This window comes from Neodiprion lecontei, chromosome 1, assembly GCF_021901455.1.
Source record: "Neodiprion lecontei isolate iyNeoLeco1 chromosome 1, iyNeoLeco1.1, whole genome shotgun sequence".
NCBI classification, from domain to species: Eukaryota; Metazoa; Arthropoda; class Insecta; order Hymenoptera; family Diprionidae; genus Neodiprion; species Neodiprion lecontei.
In genome coordinates this window covers 2,333,192-2,348,450 of record NC_060260.1, presented here as the reverse complement: position 1 = coordinate 2,348,450, position 15,259 = coordinate 2,333,192, and the positions used below count along the sequence as shown (strand labels likewise).

At 39.9% G+C, this 15,259-nt stretch overlaps 1 protein-coding gene and 1 long non-coding RNA gene across 6 annotated transcripts in view; one reads left to right on the top strand and one right to left on the bottom strand.

Moving 5' to 3' along the window:
- Nucleotides 1–15,259, top strand: part of LOC107221955 (acetylcholine receptor subunit alpha-like) — a 60,330-nt gene that overhangs the window by 7,467 nt on the left and 37,604 nt on the right. Inside the window, exon 2 of one of the 4 annotated variants that reach the window (XM_046729959.1) lies at nucleotides 14,023–14,068. The exons of the other annotated variants lie outside the window; for them this stretch is intronic. The gene's annotated coding sequence lies outside the window, so the exon portion shown is untranslated. The remainder of the gene's footprint in view (nucleotides 1–14,022; nucleotides 14,069–15,259) is intronic. 4 annotated transcript variants of the gene reach the window in all.
- The window catches only part of LOC124292637, a 71,649-nt gene that overhangs the window by 20,766 nt on the left and 35,624 nt on the right, over nucleotides 1–15,259 (bottom strand). For both annotated transcript variants that reach the window (XR_006902526.1, XR_006902527.1), the window contains exon 6: nucleotides 8,839–9,017. This is a non-coding gene — a long non-coding RNA (uncharacterized LOC124292637). The remainder of the gene's footprint in view (nucleotides 1–8,838; nucleotides 9,018–15,259) is intronic.

The following is a 15,259-nucleotide window of genomic DNA, read 5'->3' as shown; positions in this document are numbered from 1 at the left end:
AATGATATGTGTACAAAGCTGTGATACGCGGGATATAAAGTGCAAGCCATGTATTACGGGTATCGCGTCGTCTCGATCGCTTCGCGATACGTGCACCACGTCGATGAAAGCTCAATTTCATTCTCGCTCCCAGCACTGAGAAAAATTCAGTAAAACAGGTATCGTTAATAAACTGTTCGAGTGTTGCTGGGATTACGAAAAACGAGTTACGAGTAACCATTTTGCGCTATCGTCGATCCTTTTTTGGTAATTGCAACGCAAAATCAGTTTTCGAGGTTCACTCTACTTTTTTAATTAACTTTAGTTTTGTGCCTCAGTAACGAGGCGATCCACATTAATGTCCGATACATATTTCTGGTGGGAATTTAATGTTGCAGAGAAAAGGTATCTTGTAATATTTTGATAACTAGTCTCTTTCAAAAGTTATCCAACGTTAAAGTTGAAATCGTGGAAAAATTCACTTTTTTCGATATTAACAACGAAAATATTAGACTTGTGAGAAAATATTGTGGATTTTTTTTTTTTTTTTTTTTGAAAGGGACTTCAACTGTTATATAATCGTGTGATTCAATTAGTTTTCAACTTAAGCAAATTTATTTTACTCAAAAAAAGGTGATTTTAAAACGAAATTATTTAATTGTCGCGTTCATTAAAGTAATTAGCGAGACGACGTATATTTAGGTAAGTTATTTTTTATTACTTACTTAGAGTACCAAAAAGTATGACTACATTTTATTCACTAAATTGATTGGTTTAAAAACATGTATTTTCGGTGTTATTCTCGAATAACTTTTGAAAGAGTTTACTTATTAAAATATTATAAGCTTTTTTCTAGAGCATTAAATATCCTACAAAAATATGTATCGAGAATTCATGTACATCGCCTTGTTACCGAGCTGCAAAATTCCGAAACAACTGAAATTATTTTCTCGCGTTAATTGAACGAAAAATGGAAAATTACGTTCAGCAACCGTTAAAAAAATTGTTAACGGCTCAAATTGTAACATGCGTCTCGTTTCCTCTTCCTAAAACTATTGAAATTGTGAAATTAAAATAAAAAAAAGAAAACTATCGATTTTTGTGAACCATTTTAATATATATATATATATATATCTATATAAATATATGTATACGCGATTGAAAAAATTTTGAATACACGTAGCGAAGAGAAAGCAAATAAATTTAAACAAACGAAGAAGCAGAGGATATTTGATCGGCAGAGGTATCTTGGCGAAATAGCTTGCGGTGGAAAAGATGAAGTTGAATAGACGGGGCTGAAATTATCGGGAAAATTGGGACTCGATTCGGTGTACACGCATAAATTACGAACCCGGTTCGAGTGTCTTGACCCCAAGGTTCTCGGGGTCGAAGCGGGCGTGTAGCGTAATCTGCAAGGTTCGCCCTTGATTTTCGAGAGCTCGCTTTAATTTCGCGGCTCCATCCACTTGGACATTACACGGTCATTTTCGCGCTCCCTCGTCGGCTCCCGAGTTTCGGGCGAACCGGAGACGGTTCGAATCCTTGTTATAATTTAAAACTGACTGCACGTTCGCCGTTTAATTTTCCCTCGGATCGGTGCAGCCGAGCCGTTTATTAGCCGCTGTTGAAAAGCTGCGTGAGCTGCCCGCCGAGCCGAGGATTATATTATAATTATGCGGCTTCTGGACGTACCGAGAGACGATTGGCGAAAATTCGATATTGTGGCGAGGTTTCACCGGCCGCTCGATGGTTGAATCGGGGAAAAATTCGAGGAGGAAAACAGCACCGAGGGTATCAGAATGACCAAAAGTGAAAAATATGTTTCCCGTTTAATCGAGTGTAATCGATTATTTTTTTTTCACAATCGCTTGTTGTTATTTACGACGCGATACAACATCAATTTATGGGATCCAAGTATCAGTGTCTTACTTAACAAGTATCTGGTTCATACAACAAGTGAAAGATGAATGAATATTTTCACCCGATATTGAAAAATATTTTGAATGAAACTGTAAATCAATAAATAAATTTTCCGCTGTTAAGACTGATAACAAAAATACGAAACAATCGATTATTTTTAGCTCAGTGGGCACGGTTGAGAAGTGTTCGAAGCCTCGGGGGCAAAAATGGGTCCTTCGAAGAGAAGAATTAGGACGAGGGTGATTAAACACGTCTGAAAGATTGGCTGATTTATGCGTACAATTTCGGCCCGAAAGCAAACGACGCCTTTGGCGAGTAAACACGAGCTGCAGGTTTCGATTACGGAGCGTAGAAGGAAGGCGGTCTACCAAAACACGTTTAATTTTCCACCAAAGGTAACCGAGCCTGGATGCTGTTTGTTCCCGAGGTAGGTACGTGTAAACTGTGTTATAACCGCACTCGGGACACTGCGTAACAACGTTGCGTATACAGCTGAAGGGTACGAAGCAAGTGCGTCTCCCAATGCTCGGCTGTCGGGCCGGATCCCGCGGGAGAAAAGGGAGCGCCGTATTCTTGCGGCACGTCGAAACTCGCCGTCAGGTATGCGCCCGATGACAAATTGAAGGAGAAAAGGAGAGTAACGAGATCGCCTCGGCGAATTGCGACCTTCCTCCGTTATATGCGCGAGCTTTAACGGCATGTAGATCAACCTGCATTCACGATGAGATAATATAAAGTTCGTCGTGGCGAAAGAACCTCCATGAAACTAGATCCCGGCTCCTGGCACCGCCTTGTCCTTCCTTCTCTCTCTCTCTCTCTCTCTCTCCCGACACTTAGCTTTTAACGAATAGCTACGGCCGGCACGTTAAGGGTGGTTTATTTTTATTGACTGGACGCTAGGAGCGCTAGTGACGTTTGAAATAATAGGTCGTTGGGGTTTCCTTGGTTTGAGAAACGCCTCGGGATGGCCTGATTTTCAAACGCGGTAAATGACGACAAAGCGATCGAAAATCGTGCAGACTGGTACACGTATGTGCCCCATACGTACCATTTCGATCTGGGTCCGATCCTTGACCTCTCGGGTTTGGCTCGCGATTTTTTTTAAAATTTTTTTCCACGCGGTTTTAATCCTCTACAATTTTTAAAAATCATGAAAATGTTTCAGCAGCTATCCATAGTAAAATGACTTCCTCTTCTAATTTTTTTAACGTTTGACTTTTCGGAAAAAAGGTTGAAAACAGTAAGAAGGAAAAACTTCTCCGACTCCGGCTCTGAGCTTAAAAATTCTGATATCTAACACACGATTTTTCAGAATTTTTGTCAGATTTTTAAACTGCGTCGATCAATAACATGGTTTCGAAAAATTGTAGAAAATTAAAACCGTGTGGATAAAAAATCTAACAAAAAAAGACCGAGTGCCTTTCAAAGTGCGCAAAAGCGTGTAAATAATCGCGGGTTGAATCCGAGAGGTCAAGGAGCTTGCAACGAGTGCGTGAAGTCAATTGACAGCATGGGCACAAAGAAGTACCGATAGTGGCGAAGAGTCGAGCGGATACGTTTCGCGCTTTATGCAGTCAGGGGTTTTTCAGTACCGCGGTGTTTTGTAAAATAACGTGACACAGCTGGTGAAGCGAAGCGTGAGAATTTAACCAGTGCAACAGTAATATAACAATATTCCCGACGCAGAGTGCATCCAAATCCCGAAAACATGGTGAAAAGTAGAAACCTTTTGTTAATGTCGATTGAAACTCGTATAATATGGCGCAAAAATGGTTCCAACGTGACGAATAATCATTAAATTTTTTTCAACTTTATCCCATAGAGATTCCTGACGGGTACTGACTTCCGGGCAGTTTATTTTCGACAACAAATGATAACGTCTCCTTGCCTGACGGCATGTTTTCCCTAACACGTTCCATGGATTTTCTCTACTTTGATGCTTCTGACGGACTGCCTCCTCTGACAGCCTTAATTACCTTCGCAGATTGTAATTTTCCCGAAATTCCGAGACTCGTTTGCATGGTGTAGGCCAGTACTTCGAGGCTATCTTCTTCTCGAACCTTTTCTATCCTTATCCGTTTTGACCTGTCACTCAAGTCGTTCCAACTTGACGAAGAACGCCCCTTCGTTTTGAATTGTGAAGAATACAGGCACGTTGAGCCACGCGTAGAATTTATTCAAGAACTTTCTTCCCGCCCTGCTGACTTGTCTCCACTTTTGTACAAACTTTGATACAAATTTAGCAAAGACGTCTTTTGAATTTCGCGACAATTCTACGGATGTTTAAATTTTTTCGACGCATCTGTTTGAACGAGATCTTTTGCCGTGATATTTAGATTTTTTTTTTTTTAATACCATTTTCACAAATAGGAAAATTACGTTTCTTGCGTAAGAGATTTTTTTTTATCATATCATTCGCAGATTCCGCAAGAATTAAAAAACAAAAAGTCTCATGGAAGAATTATTTTCACCAATTTTTGCTAAATAATATTTCAGAGGCGAAACCTATGAAAAACTGAAATGAAAGTGGCAAAAACGCAACCAAAAATCATCGCATAAAAATTATAACACAAGTCAAATCGGCAGCTATCTGCACCTAATTTTATAAACATGTTTTAAATAAATGTTTCATCGACAACTTCCGCTTGATTTCAGAGCTAGATCTTATATGACTTCTGACGCAATATTATTTTCTTTATCACGACTTTTCAGAACGTAACCAAAAAGCAAAAAAAATGACTACGTTCATTGTTCATTTACTATTTGATGCATTGTTATTAATAATTTCTAGCAACACGTTCAAATCGTACTTTCTTTCTGGAGAAGAATCGATTAAGATAGGGATCCTTGTTCTTCCTTAAGGGTTACAACACATACTAGATGTACCGCTGTAACTATTCCGATAGTTAAAAATCCCTAGAAAATAACTATTTTTGCCGACTCTTGGCCAGCTTTTAGGAATTTAAGAGCGATGTGCGGCCCAGTGAACTCGGGGTGATTTTCAACGGTCTGTAAAATCAGGGAACAAGTCGATCGGATCCATGCATCCACACCTCGAAATGTGCATTGGATATGACGCAAAGTGTTAGTGGGGAGATACTTTTGAAACGATTTGGGGGACAAGTACAGCTAGTTTAAAAGAAAATTATCGTAGTTCCAAATCGACTCATTTCTTAATCAAAATTATACACTTCGCACAAAAAAAAATTGCTGGATAAAGTTTTTTCATTAAAACTAGGATGACGGATAACTACTCGCACGCTTTGCGTACTTCAAAGCCCTGCATTCGAAAGACGAAGAATGATCCGTCAATGAATGTAAGGTACAATTTGGGCCAAGGGTGTGGAAAAATTATTACGATAGTCGAAACAAATAAGGTTCCTAAAAATTTTGCTCCGATCCGAAATCAAGTTTGATTGAGAAGCGAGTCGATTTTGGAGCAGGTTAAATTTTTTCGCAGCAGTTGTACCGCAGATCGCCTCAAGGGGGAACATACGCTAGATACGTCATAAAATTGATTTCTTTTTTCAATATAAAATGATATATAAATACTTGAAAAACATGATCTTAAATGCCCGGAATAAAGTTTGGAGTATTATTTTTCATTGCAAGTAGCTGTGAAAAAATGTTCCAAAGTGACTCAATTGTGATTCGTATGACTTTAAAAAATGATTAAATATAGCATCGTTCGCTGTAATAAAAAATGCTCAACGTTTAGAAGATATCCACGAAATTCTTCCCTGAATACAATTCTTCAGGATGAGATGATAATTTGAAAAAATCAATCGTAACCAAGTTTATAAGATAATTCATTGTGAATAATAACAATATCAAAAAGTTGTTAACAAGCTATACAAAACTCTGCGCAACAAATCTCCAGTGAAATTATTTTAATTTCGCATAAAATGAATTCATTGATTCTTCTGAATACCTATGATTTTTTTTGGAATTTTCGGCGATTCAGAAAAACCCGTTTTCGAGAATTTAAAAAATTTTGAAAAATAGATCAAAAATCCTGAATTTTTGTAAATGCCTGTACATTACACTGAAGAAGTTTTAAAATTATAGAACGAATAGTTTCGTAAATACAGCGTTAGAAAATTTCAGAAAACAGAATTATTCGTAATCACCTAAAGTTCAAAAAAAAACATCACAGATGTTGAAAAAAGTCAATGATCACATTTTACATGAAATAAAATAAAAATACACCATAGATTTGCTTAAACAATGATTGATCAACTTTCTTGCGCTGTTATTATTAAAAACGAATCGTCTCGTCGATTCTTTTTTTTTTTTTATCAGATTTTCATCTCAGCGCGAAGCGTTCGATATTCTCCTCGAGCCGCACTTTTGGCTGTAAATACACGTCCCGCAACACCTCAAGTCCCGGTTGAACGCGGTCCCCACGCCCTCGGTATTCAAAGGCGTCGAATCGTGGTTACAACCGCGATGCATCCCTTTCAGGACGAAGGGTCGAGATCAGTCGGCTGATCGAGTTTCGTAATTCTCGTGGAAATATTCCCACCTATAATACAACGTGTCAGCCGACGACCCACAGCTGGGCCGCTTTTCCGAGGCGAAGTAATTGCATAAGGCGAGTTGTCGGAGTAATAACATCGCCGTCGTTTACGCTCACTCTCTCTCTCTCTCTCTATCTCTCTCGCTCTCGGCGTTTCGTAGCCGACGACAAAAGCCCGACGCAATTAGCGAAGCCGGCGGAAGACGCGCGGCGAAGCCTTCTCCAGGGAGAATCGGGAACCCGAAGAGGTTCCTTACTCTTCTTCGATCGCCCCGAGTGGACGACGGCTGCTGAGATAGCCGTGATCTCCCGCAGACGGGGATCATCCCGGAGAGAAAGGAGCGGTTAATGGCCCGGTTTAGAGTCGGATTATCCCGTGTACACTCCGCGGCTAATTCTACCGTGAAAAATTGACCCCGCTTGTTTTTCGTCCCGCAAACCGGACGGCCAGACGGCCCGAAGCCGGCAAAAAAAGATGCAAAAAACGCCAGGGTCTGCACGAGATCCGCCAAAAACTATCGGCACGCGAAAATTTGTTTTCTCTGGTTAACGCGGTATCGTCGACGCGCTTGAATGATGCTTGTACGGCGATTCGCACAAAGTACTCTCGGGAAATACAATCTATTTTGTTGTTAGAGGTGCTCCTTACTCCGTATTCGAATTCTAATCTGCCAATGAAACTGTACGAGTCTTTTATTTCCTTCAATATTCGAGTCGAACGACGCGTTTTCACGAAGGCTTCGGTCGATTAGGTTTCACACGTGTTGTTCAAGACGACGTGAAAAAATGGTGCTTTTCATAAAGCTTATCGCGGTACTATTCTTGTGTCGAACATTTCGGAGGAGGGTGAGAAACAAGAGTTGACGTGGAAATTAAGATCGAACGAGTCGGGTACAATCTGATTGTGCTAATAATTAGCGATTGATAATTTAATTAATTGCGAATTAGGTGGCAACTTGCATGTTTTTTGTTTTTTTCGTGTTTCCTGCGACAAGAGTTGTAGCGTAAGAGGCTTTTTGAAAAATGCCACTCGTCGATGTTGTTTCGAATAAAATCTGGCCACACATGGAACGTGATTGAATGAAACCGCAGGGTAAATCTTTATTGTGTGTTCATGTTTCAAGGAAATCGCAAAATTAACGCATACTCTTTTAACACTTTCACGCACACATTTTTCTTTACACGCGATTCACTTGAAATTTTCTATACATGGGCTGTTAGTGTCACCGATTGCGAATCTGAAATCGAAATTCTAAAATTCAAAATGGCGGATCCGACATGGCAGACAAACAAAAACGACGAGAAGAAAGATTTTGAAAAAATGCTGTAAAATTTGTTGCTGTGTATTAAGTTTGTGTAAAAATTGGCATTCGGATTTTCATAGCAGATTGGTAGAAAATGCAGTTTTCGTGGAAAATTAAGAATTTTGACCATTCGTTTAGACGCCTAGACGTGCTATTTTTTCAATAAATAAATAAATAAATTATATATATTTTTTTTAGACTTGGAAATATTTCGGGGACCGTGTGGATCCAAAAAACATAAAAGTATACGCTTAATAAATAAAAAGCTGCGTCCCAGCGTGATTTGAAGTGTCAAACAATCGATGTCCCACGTCTCGTTGGGTACCGATGAGCAATTCGGGTTGAAAGTTACGGGAGAGCGGGAAACATCGGGGAATAAGAGAAAGGACGGGTCTTCGGAGACTCCGCGTGGACGTGGACTCTGGAATATGGAACGCGGATCCCGAAGCTCCGCGAGTTCACGTCGCTTGGACTTCTCCCATTTTCCCTCCCGCGGGAAGACTGAGCTAGTCCTCAACCGAAGGTTGTTCCCGGGGGAGTTCCTTGGCCGGCGCGTTTCTTCGCGCACGTAAAGAGCTGGCCGAGGAGAATATGCCGCCGAATATCCTGGTTATTTATTTTCGCGACGTTAGTAATCAAAGTTCAAAGGCGAAAATCAACGCCGGCGGTGAATTAAAGGCAAGAACTTTGTACGATCGGCAATTTACGAATGAAAATTTTTTAAAGGTTCTGCGGGACGTTTTTTTCCCGGATCACCGATACGCGGTGAAATTCAATTACTACCTAATATCGTAGAACAAACGGAAACTTTCGAGGGATGGTAAACTTTATCTCGAGAAACTTTTCTTTCCTGCGGGTAAACATATGTGTGCGAGACTGAAAGAGAAAAGAGAAGGGGGGAACATTTCGAAATCTCCGGGACATTCAGCCCGCTTCGCAATTAGTTAATTAAACTGAAATTGGCCGATGCACGGGTGTTCCCGAAACTCGAACGCTCAAGGGGATAATCACATTTCGTGGTAACAACACTCGAACCGATAGAAGATCTCCGTCATACAAGCTTCAACGTCAGGATATATCGTTCTTTTTCCATGCAAGAAAGAGTGTCCGTCTTACCTTGTCAAAAAGTTGTTCATCTTTGTACGGGGGCAGGAATTAATGGACGACGCCGGTAAGGTCCTTTATTTCCCTTTTCGTTTTGCTGAACGGACATCGATTTCCTCCCAAGGATAGAAGATTGTAGTACAGATCAGTGTTTTCGGTGTTCGGTACCTACAGAAGTATCCCGGCTGTTTCTGAAACAGTGAAAACTGCGGGTACATACTAGAATCGGACTTTATTCGCCGGGCAATAAATAAGAGTCGTGAAACGTGTATTTGAACAGAAAATTAAAATTGAAATTAAAACTAAAGTTGTGGAAATAACGCAAGAAGAAAGAAAACAGCAGACATAAAGATAAATAGAAACAAAACGAACGGCAAGTACGAAAAGAGAAAATTGATAAATAGGTAAATAAGTAATTAATTAAACCAACAACGTAAAAATGAGTAAGAATAAGAATAAAAGTAAGAACGAGACGAGTTCAATGAGAAGAAAATTGATGAAACAATCGGAGAGAATGGGAATGAAAATTAGAATGACATTTTATTCAAAAAATTAAAACAGTCAACGGCGAATGCACAGCTTTTTGCGCACGCGATGAACGGCTGGCTGTTTGGCGAGGTACGGAAGGGGGTGAAGGGGAGGGGATAAATTCGTCTCGCGTTACGGTTTGACGTTCGAAAGCTCGCAGGATCAATGACAAACTAATTGGGAATTAATAGCCGAGAGATGTATCGTGACTCCGGCGGTTAAAGCCTCGTAACAGGGGCTTCGCCCTCTTCCTTGGAAACATGAATCGGGCGTGAATCATTGTCTAGGCTTGCAGCCAAGCCCGTAAATCCTCATGAAATTTAAAGAAATATCGCTCCGAGGAGAAGCCGAGATTTTTCATTCGAACCGACCAACGGCGCTGAAGCTGCACGTCCTTCGATTCCTCGACTCGCGGCGGAAACCGAGGGTGCAAAAATACACGCAATTATCTTCCGCCTGCGAACGATATTTTGCGACGTTGCACTTTCGGATTACACAGGTCTGGAAACAAAAAACTGCGCAGGGTTTTTATACCGTTTCTTGCAGACTTTTACACACTGAAATCGGGTAAAATACTCAAGAAGTTTAGCTTACAGTGGAAACTCGCGTTTAATTCGAAATCTGGTATCGTATTCTTGATTCTAAGAATCCTACGGAAGAGTGATTTCTTACATCCATTTGATAGGAATTAGGGTGAGACTCGAGGATAAATACGAACGGGGCAACGGAAAATGGAAAGCGAAAGCGTGTTCGGAGGAGTATCAAAGAGTAGAAGAAAAGGTTTCACGGGCGAAAATAATGAACACGGAATGTTAAGCACATTTAATAAAGAAATTGTTTGTTTAATTTTGTAAGGAATATCGTTTAGTTCAATGTAATAAAACGGTGGTTTTTTTCATTGTTGCTATGCTTTTTTTATACCAACACTTTGCATTTTGCAAGAATACTTTACGCGATGGAGGAAAACGGAAATCATTTTTCGATTCAGCAAACTCGGAAACATGAATTTACCAAAAACATCCCCTGCAACTGAAAAACAATATTTTTTTGCAGATCTGTGTTGTCTCGATTCTTGAATGACCGTCGATTCTGCAGATCGTCTCTTAATCCTGGCTCATCGGTATTTACGCGTACATGCATTGTTACTGCGATAAGCAACGTTGGAGTTTAAATAAACTCGAGTAAAAATTTCGAAGCATTCTGCTCTACACGCGGATCGAAATTTACCGATACGAAAGCTCGAATACGTGACCTCGGACAACAAAAATCAACGCGTGCGTATATCTCGAGAGAATTCGCGAAAAGGGTGAAAGAGTGAAACCGAATTTCCCTCCCGACATAAAAATACGAAACACCTTTCAAAATTCCGAGTACGTATTTTTTTGGAAACGAAAAATGTCCGTCGGGGTTGAGAAAAAAAAAAGAACCATCTTATCCATCTCTCTCTCTCTTCCTCTCTCTCAACTTTACACTGCCATTGACGAAGAATTTAGCTCGGGGAAAAGATGGCATGCGATTTTGATCCTCGCTTCGCCAATAGACACCCCGAGTTTTACGGACGCGTACTTCGGTCGATAAGTTTCTCGGGGATGCGACACCCACTCCGGGATTCTTATTGGTCCTGAAGGATCTCAGCTGCACAGCGACAGCTCGACAAATGCAGTCTATGTACACAATGTGTCTTTCTCTGGAGAAAATGTCGCTTATCTACTCTCCGCAGAATACACGTTGGATGAAATTTTTCACAAGGGACTGACGGGAGGAACCTTGGCGCTTCTTTCGTCTTGACGCTTTTTTTCCGGAACGAACGCCCGACAAATTCTTGATTCAAACCTCGAGCCGCTTCCCGTCACCTCGGTCAACCCGCCGTGAATTTTGAACGACGATAAGATTACGCCTGTGAGTAATGTATTTTTCCTTGCAGTCAAATTCCTTGAAACTTGGTATGTAAGTGTCCTCGAGGTCACCGATTTTAAAAATTGCGTCGGATTTGAGAAATCTTCAACATTCGAAATGCCGGATCCGATATGCCGCACTGAAAATGCGAAAGTGATCGGAATGGCTCGAAAATACACACTCGGGAGTTTTTTGGAGCCGCCCCAATACAAGCCCGAAAACCCACGAGTAATGAATTTCGAGCGAATCGGATCAATTTTTATATTTTCAGTCGAGAAGAAGTAAAGAACGGGATCGAATTCTTGTGCCGTTAATTCACACCCGCTTATATGTGTGTAAAAGAGATGATTCCACCTGATTCCGGGGGTAAAAATATAGAAACACCAAAAAAGCGAAGGGACGCAATATCGAATTTTTAAAAAAAGCGAAAGCTTACGATAATATAGAATATAGAATTCCTCTCGATAATACAGAATTGTATACAGATTCTCGATTTTACCGTTCTATGTTTCGACCTTTCTACACATTGTCGACTTTCTATATTCGCAATTTTCTACACTTGGACATTCCAGATTTTTAAATTTCATACGAAAATTCGATCTAAACGTTCAAAACACGGGTCAATAAATAACAGATCGATGCTCTTTTCGAGATGAGAAGAATGAAATAAAAATCGCAAGATATGCTCCTAGGGAATTCTGAGTTATAGATAAATCGAAGGGCGGAATTGTTGTAAAAAAATTTACTCTCCGAGTGAAAGCAGCTGGTTTTTAGGTACAAACGTCGTCGGAAATATAATATCCGATACTCGACTCTTCGGATTGTCGCGTGATTAACTGCCGCTCGTGATTGATCGGCGCGTCTGTCAGGAGTTCCGAAGATACTGGCGGCAGTTTTGGTAGATCGATGCTGGATAGTGACGAATTACGAGTGAGGAACGAATTTGGGGCTTCTGATCGACGACGCGTTCGCCCTTCATTCCCATCCATTTGCGCAACCGTCACCGAGAAATAAGTTATTTCATACAAAGAAATATTTTTCTCTGATCCCCTCGTTCGATATCAAGCAAAAATTTGTCAAATAAGAATAAACAAATAAATAAATAATAATAGCTCTTTTCTTTTTAAAGAACTTCTTCGTTTTCTAGATCAGACAAAGAAGATCTTATTCCAAAACAAATTATATTTTTTTCCTTGCGTACTCTTGAAACTAAAAACCAATTCGTTTACGTCAAGCGAAAAAGGTAGAAAACCGTGAATATTTGCCGAACCGCGTTACAATGCGAAACATTTTTTATTAAAGCTGTAAATTTTGTTTCGATTGATGAAACTCTTCTCGTCAACGAGAATCGAACGAGTGTCTGTATTTATTTTGTCGGAACGTCAATCCCCGATAATAATTGTTCGCCTCGTTATAACGAATGACGCAGAACCGCGGGTGGAATTCAGCCGGTTTTAGGCACACGTCGTTGATTTTATCGCAGATGTGGGAATTCGAATGCCGAATTTACGTCTCCTGCCTGCAGGGTGCGGCATAGAATATGCATGTATCTCGAAATGCGCAAAAGTGCGCAGCTGACAAGCAGATTGGATAAAGATACGCGAGGCTGCATGCCTCGCGATATCTCTTCGTCATAAATTAACAAGGCATCATTCACCCGAGTTACAACCTCCGGCGATATTAATCATCTCTGGCAGCCAACGTTCTACCTGCACGTTTCTTACCATGAACGCCCGTTGCAACAGGTTGAAAATTAGAAAAGAAAGCTTTCCGCTTTACCTGAAATTAACAAAATTTTGGCCGGAAGTGATTTCAAATTAACGAAGAGTGATTTCGATAACTCCCTTCACTTTTTTACACTATTTTTCGATTTTCAATGATTTTTCGATTAATTTCAGTGCCTCCTTTTCAAATAATCACAGAGTTTTATCGCTCTGTGAATCGATTAAACCCCATTTTCGCAACATTCAACCTTTGTTCGAAATTTTTGAATACGAATAAGATGAGCTAATGATAGGATTCCGGTTGTTATTCAATGCTGCGGTCTATAGACGGTAGAAGGTTGTATATTTCCATCAACGTCTTTCATTCGGTAGTTATTCCGTATATAATATGTATGTGTATTCTTTGATAGGTTGCCAAAAACACGTGAAACAGCGGGCAAAAAGGCTCTTTGAGGTCTCTAGCAGAAGCATTGTGTAGGGAAACTGATTTTTTCTTTTTCTCTCCCTCACCCTCTCAACATCCGTATTGCATGCACGTTTTTCACTTTCCTTTTTCGCTAGTTTTCCTTTCATCCCTGTCGTACACAGCTCTCCGAGGCTGGCGATATTTTAACGAATTCCGTCCCTCGCTCACGGCGACTCATACTTTACGTCTAGCTGTCAATTTTACCGAGGGGTCAGAATTGATTCAGTTTCGATGTTTAGAAGGCCTGATTCGGTCTGTTATTCCCGAAAGAAAAAGAAGAAGACGGAGAGAAAAGAGAAAGAAAAAGGAGAAAACGCTCGACCCGCGTCTCGACCTCCTGTCGAATTTGACGCTGATTGTAAGTCCGTTTTCTCTCGGACAAAAAAATCGTCCTCATCTTACGCACAACAATAATCCTCTCTCTCTCGAGAATGCAAGAAAACGCGAGCAGGTTAATCAGCTGCTACGTATTGTATATGCGTGCATTATACGGTGTATGTACACACGTACAGCGAACCGTCGTAATTTAACTAATTGCACAATTACTTTTATGCCGGCTAATTATTTCCGCGCTTGTTCCAGGTGGTCAATTAATCTGGAGAGTCTAATTCCTGCGCCATATATTGCGGTAAGAGTACGCACATCTGTATACGTATAATACTAAAGCATTGTGTGGAGTGATTTAAAATTTGAATTCTAGGCCACTGCTGTGTACGGCAGGCGAAAATTGTAAGTTTCTCGGCAAGCGAGGTAAGGGGAGAAATGTATGTATAGGTTTAGGAGTACGTCTATTTTTTTTTTTTTTTTTTTTGTGATTTTCAGGATTTTCATCTGAAATCAATAGGGTTTCGAATTTACTTTGAGGACACATCTTTTTTTTTTGTATGAACCCAAACTTGGAGTAATGTCATTGTTTGAAGTATTTTTTTACTGCAAAGAGTTGAAGAAAAACAAGAAAAAAAAAAGAAGAAAAATGGCAAAAAATTATGCTCTTTTGTTTAAACAGCTCTAAAATATTTAATTTTAACAATTATTTTTTGGGGGGAAGTTAGGTTCATACGGAAGAAAGACATGTCCTTGAAGTAAATTTGAAACCCCATCGATTTCAGACGGAAACTGTGGCCTCCGTATTCAATCTGCCATATTTTTCGAGGAAACACTTGAACAAAATTACGATATTTATTTTAACATATGTACATAATGTGTTCTCAAAGTTTCAATAAATTATATATACATTACTTTTTTGCCAAAAAAAAATTCATGTAAATCAGTAAAAAAAAAACTTAGTCCTAAACCACTTTCTCCCCTTGATGAATGAATTTTAATTCCAATTATCTCGACTATCGCATAGATCGTATTTCGTAATTATTAGATTGTCCAGATTCCTTATCGAAACAAGACGAGGTTCTGCTTTGACTCAATTTTGGAATATTTCGACGCTGGCAGATGCTGAATTAAATCCACCGGCCCTATCCTTCGTACACACACACACACGTATATAAACGATGAATTAATAACGCGTTGAAAAAACTTTCGACGTCTTTTATCGGATCTTTCCGAGTTTACGTGTAGGATAAAAGCGAGAAAGCGAGAAAACGAGTCACAGAGAAGAAAGAGAGGAAAGAAGGCGAAAAGGAGGGAGAAGGAGGAGGAGGAGGGGAAAGAATTAAATTAAATATTTCGCTTCGGAGTATCAGAAGGGACAAAAAATGATAATAATAACAATGAGAACAACAAAAATAACGATAATATCCCTCAGTCCTGCCTTTTTGCCAATATCTCTAATGACTCTTCATCACCTTCTTAGACGGCGTATTCT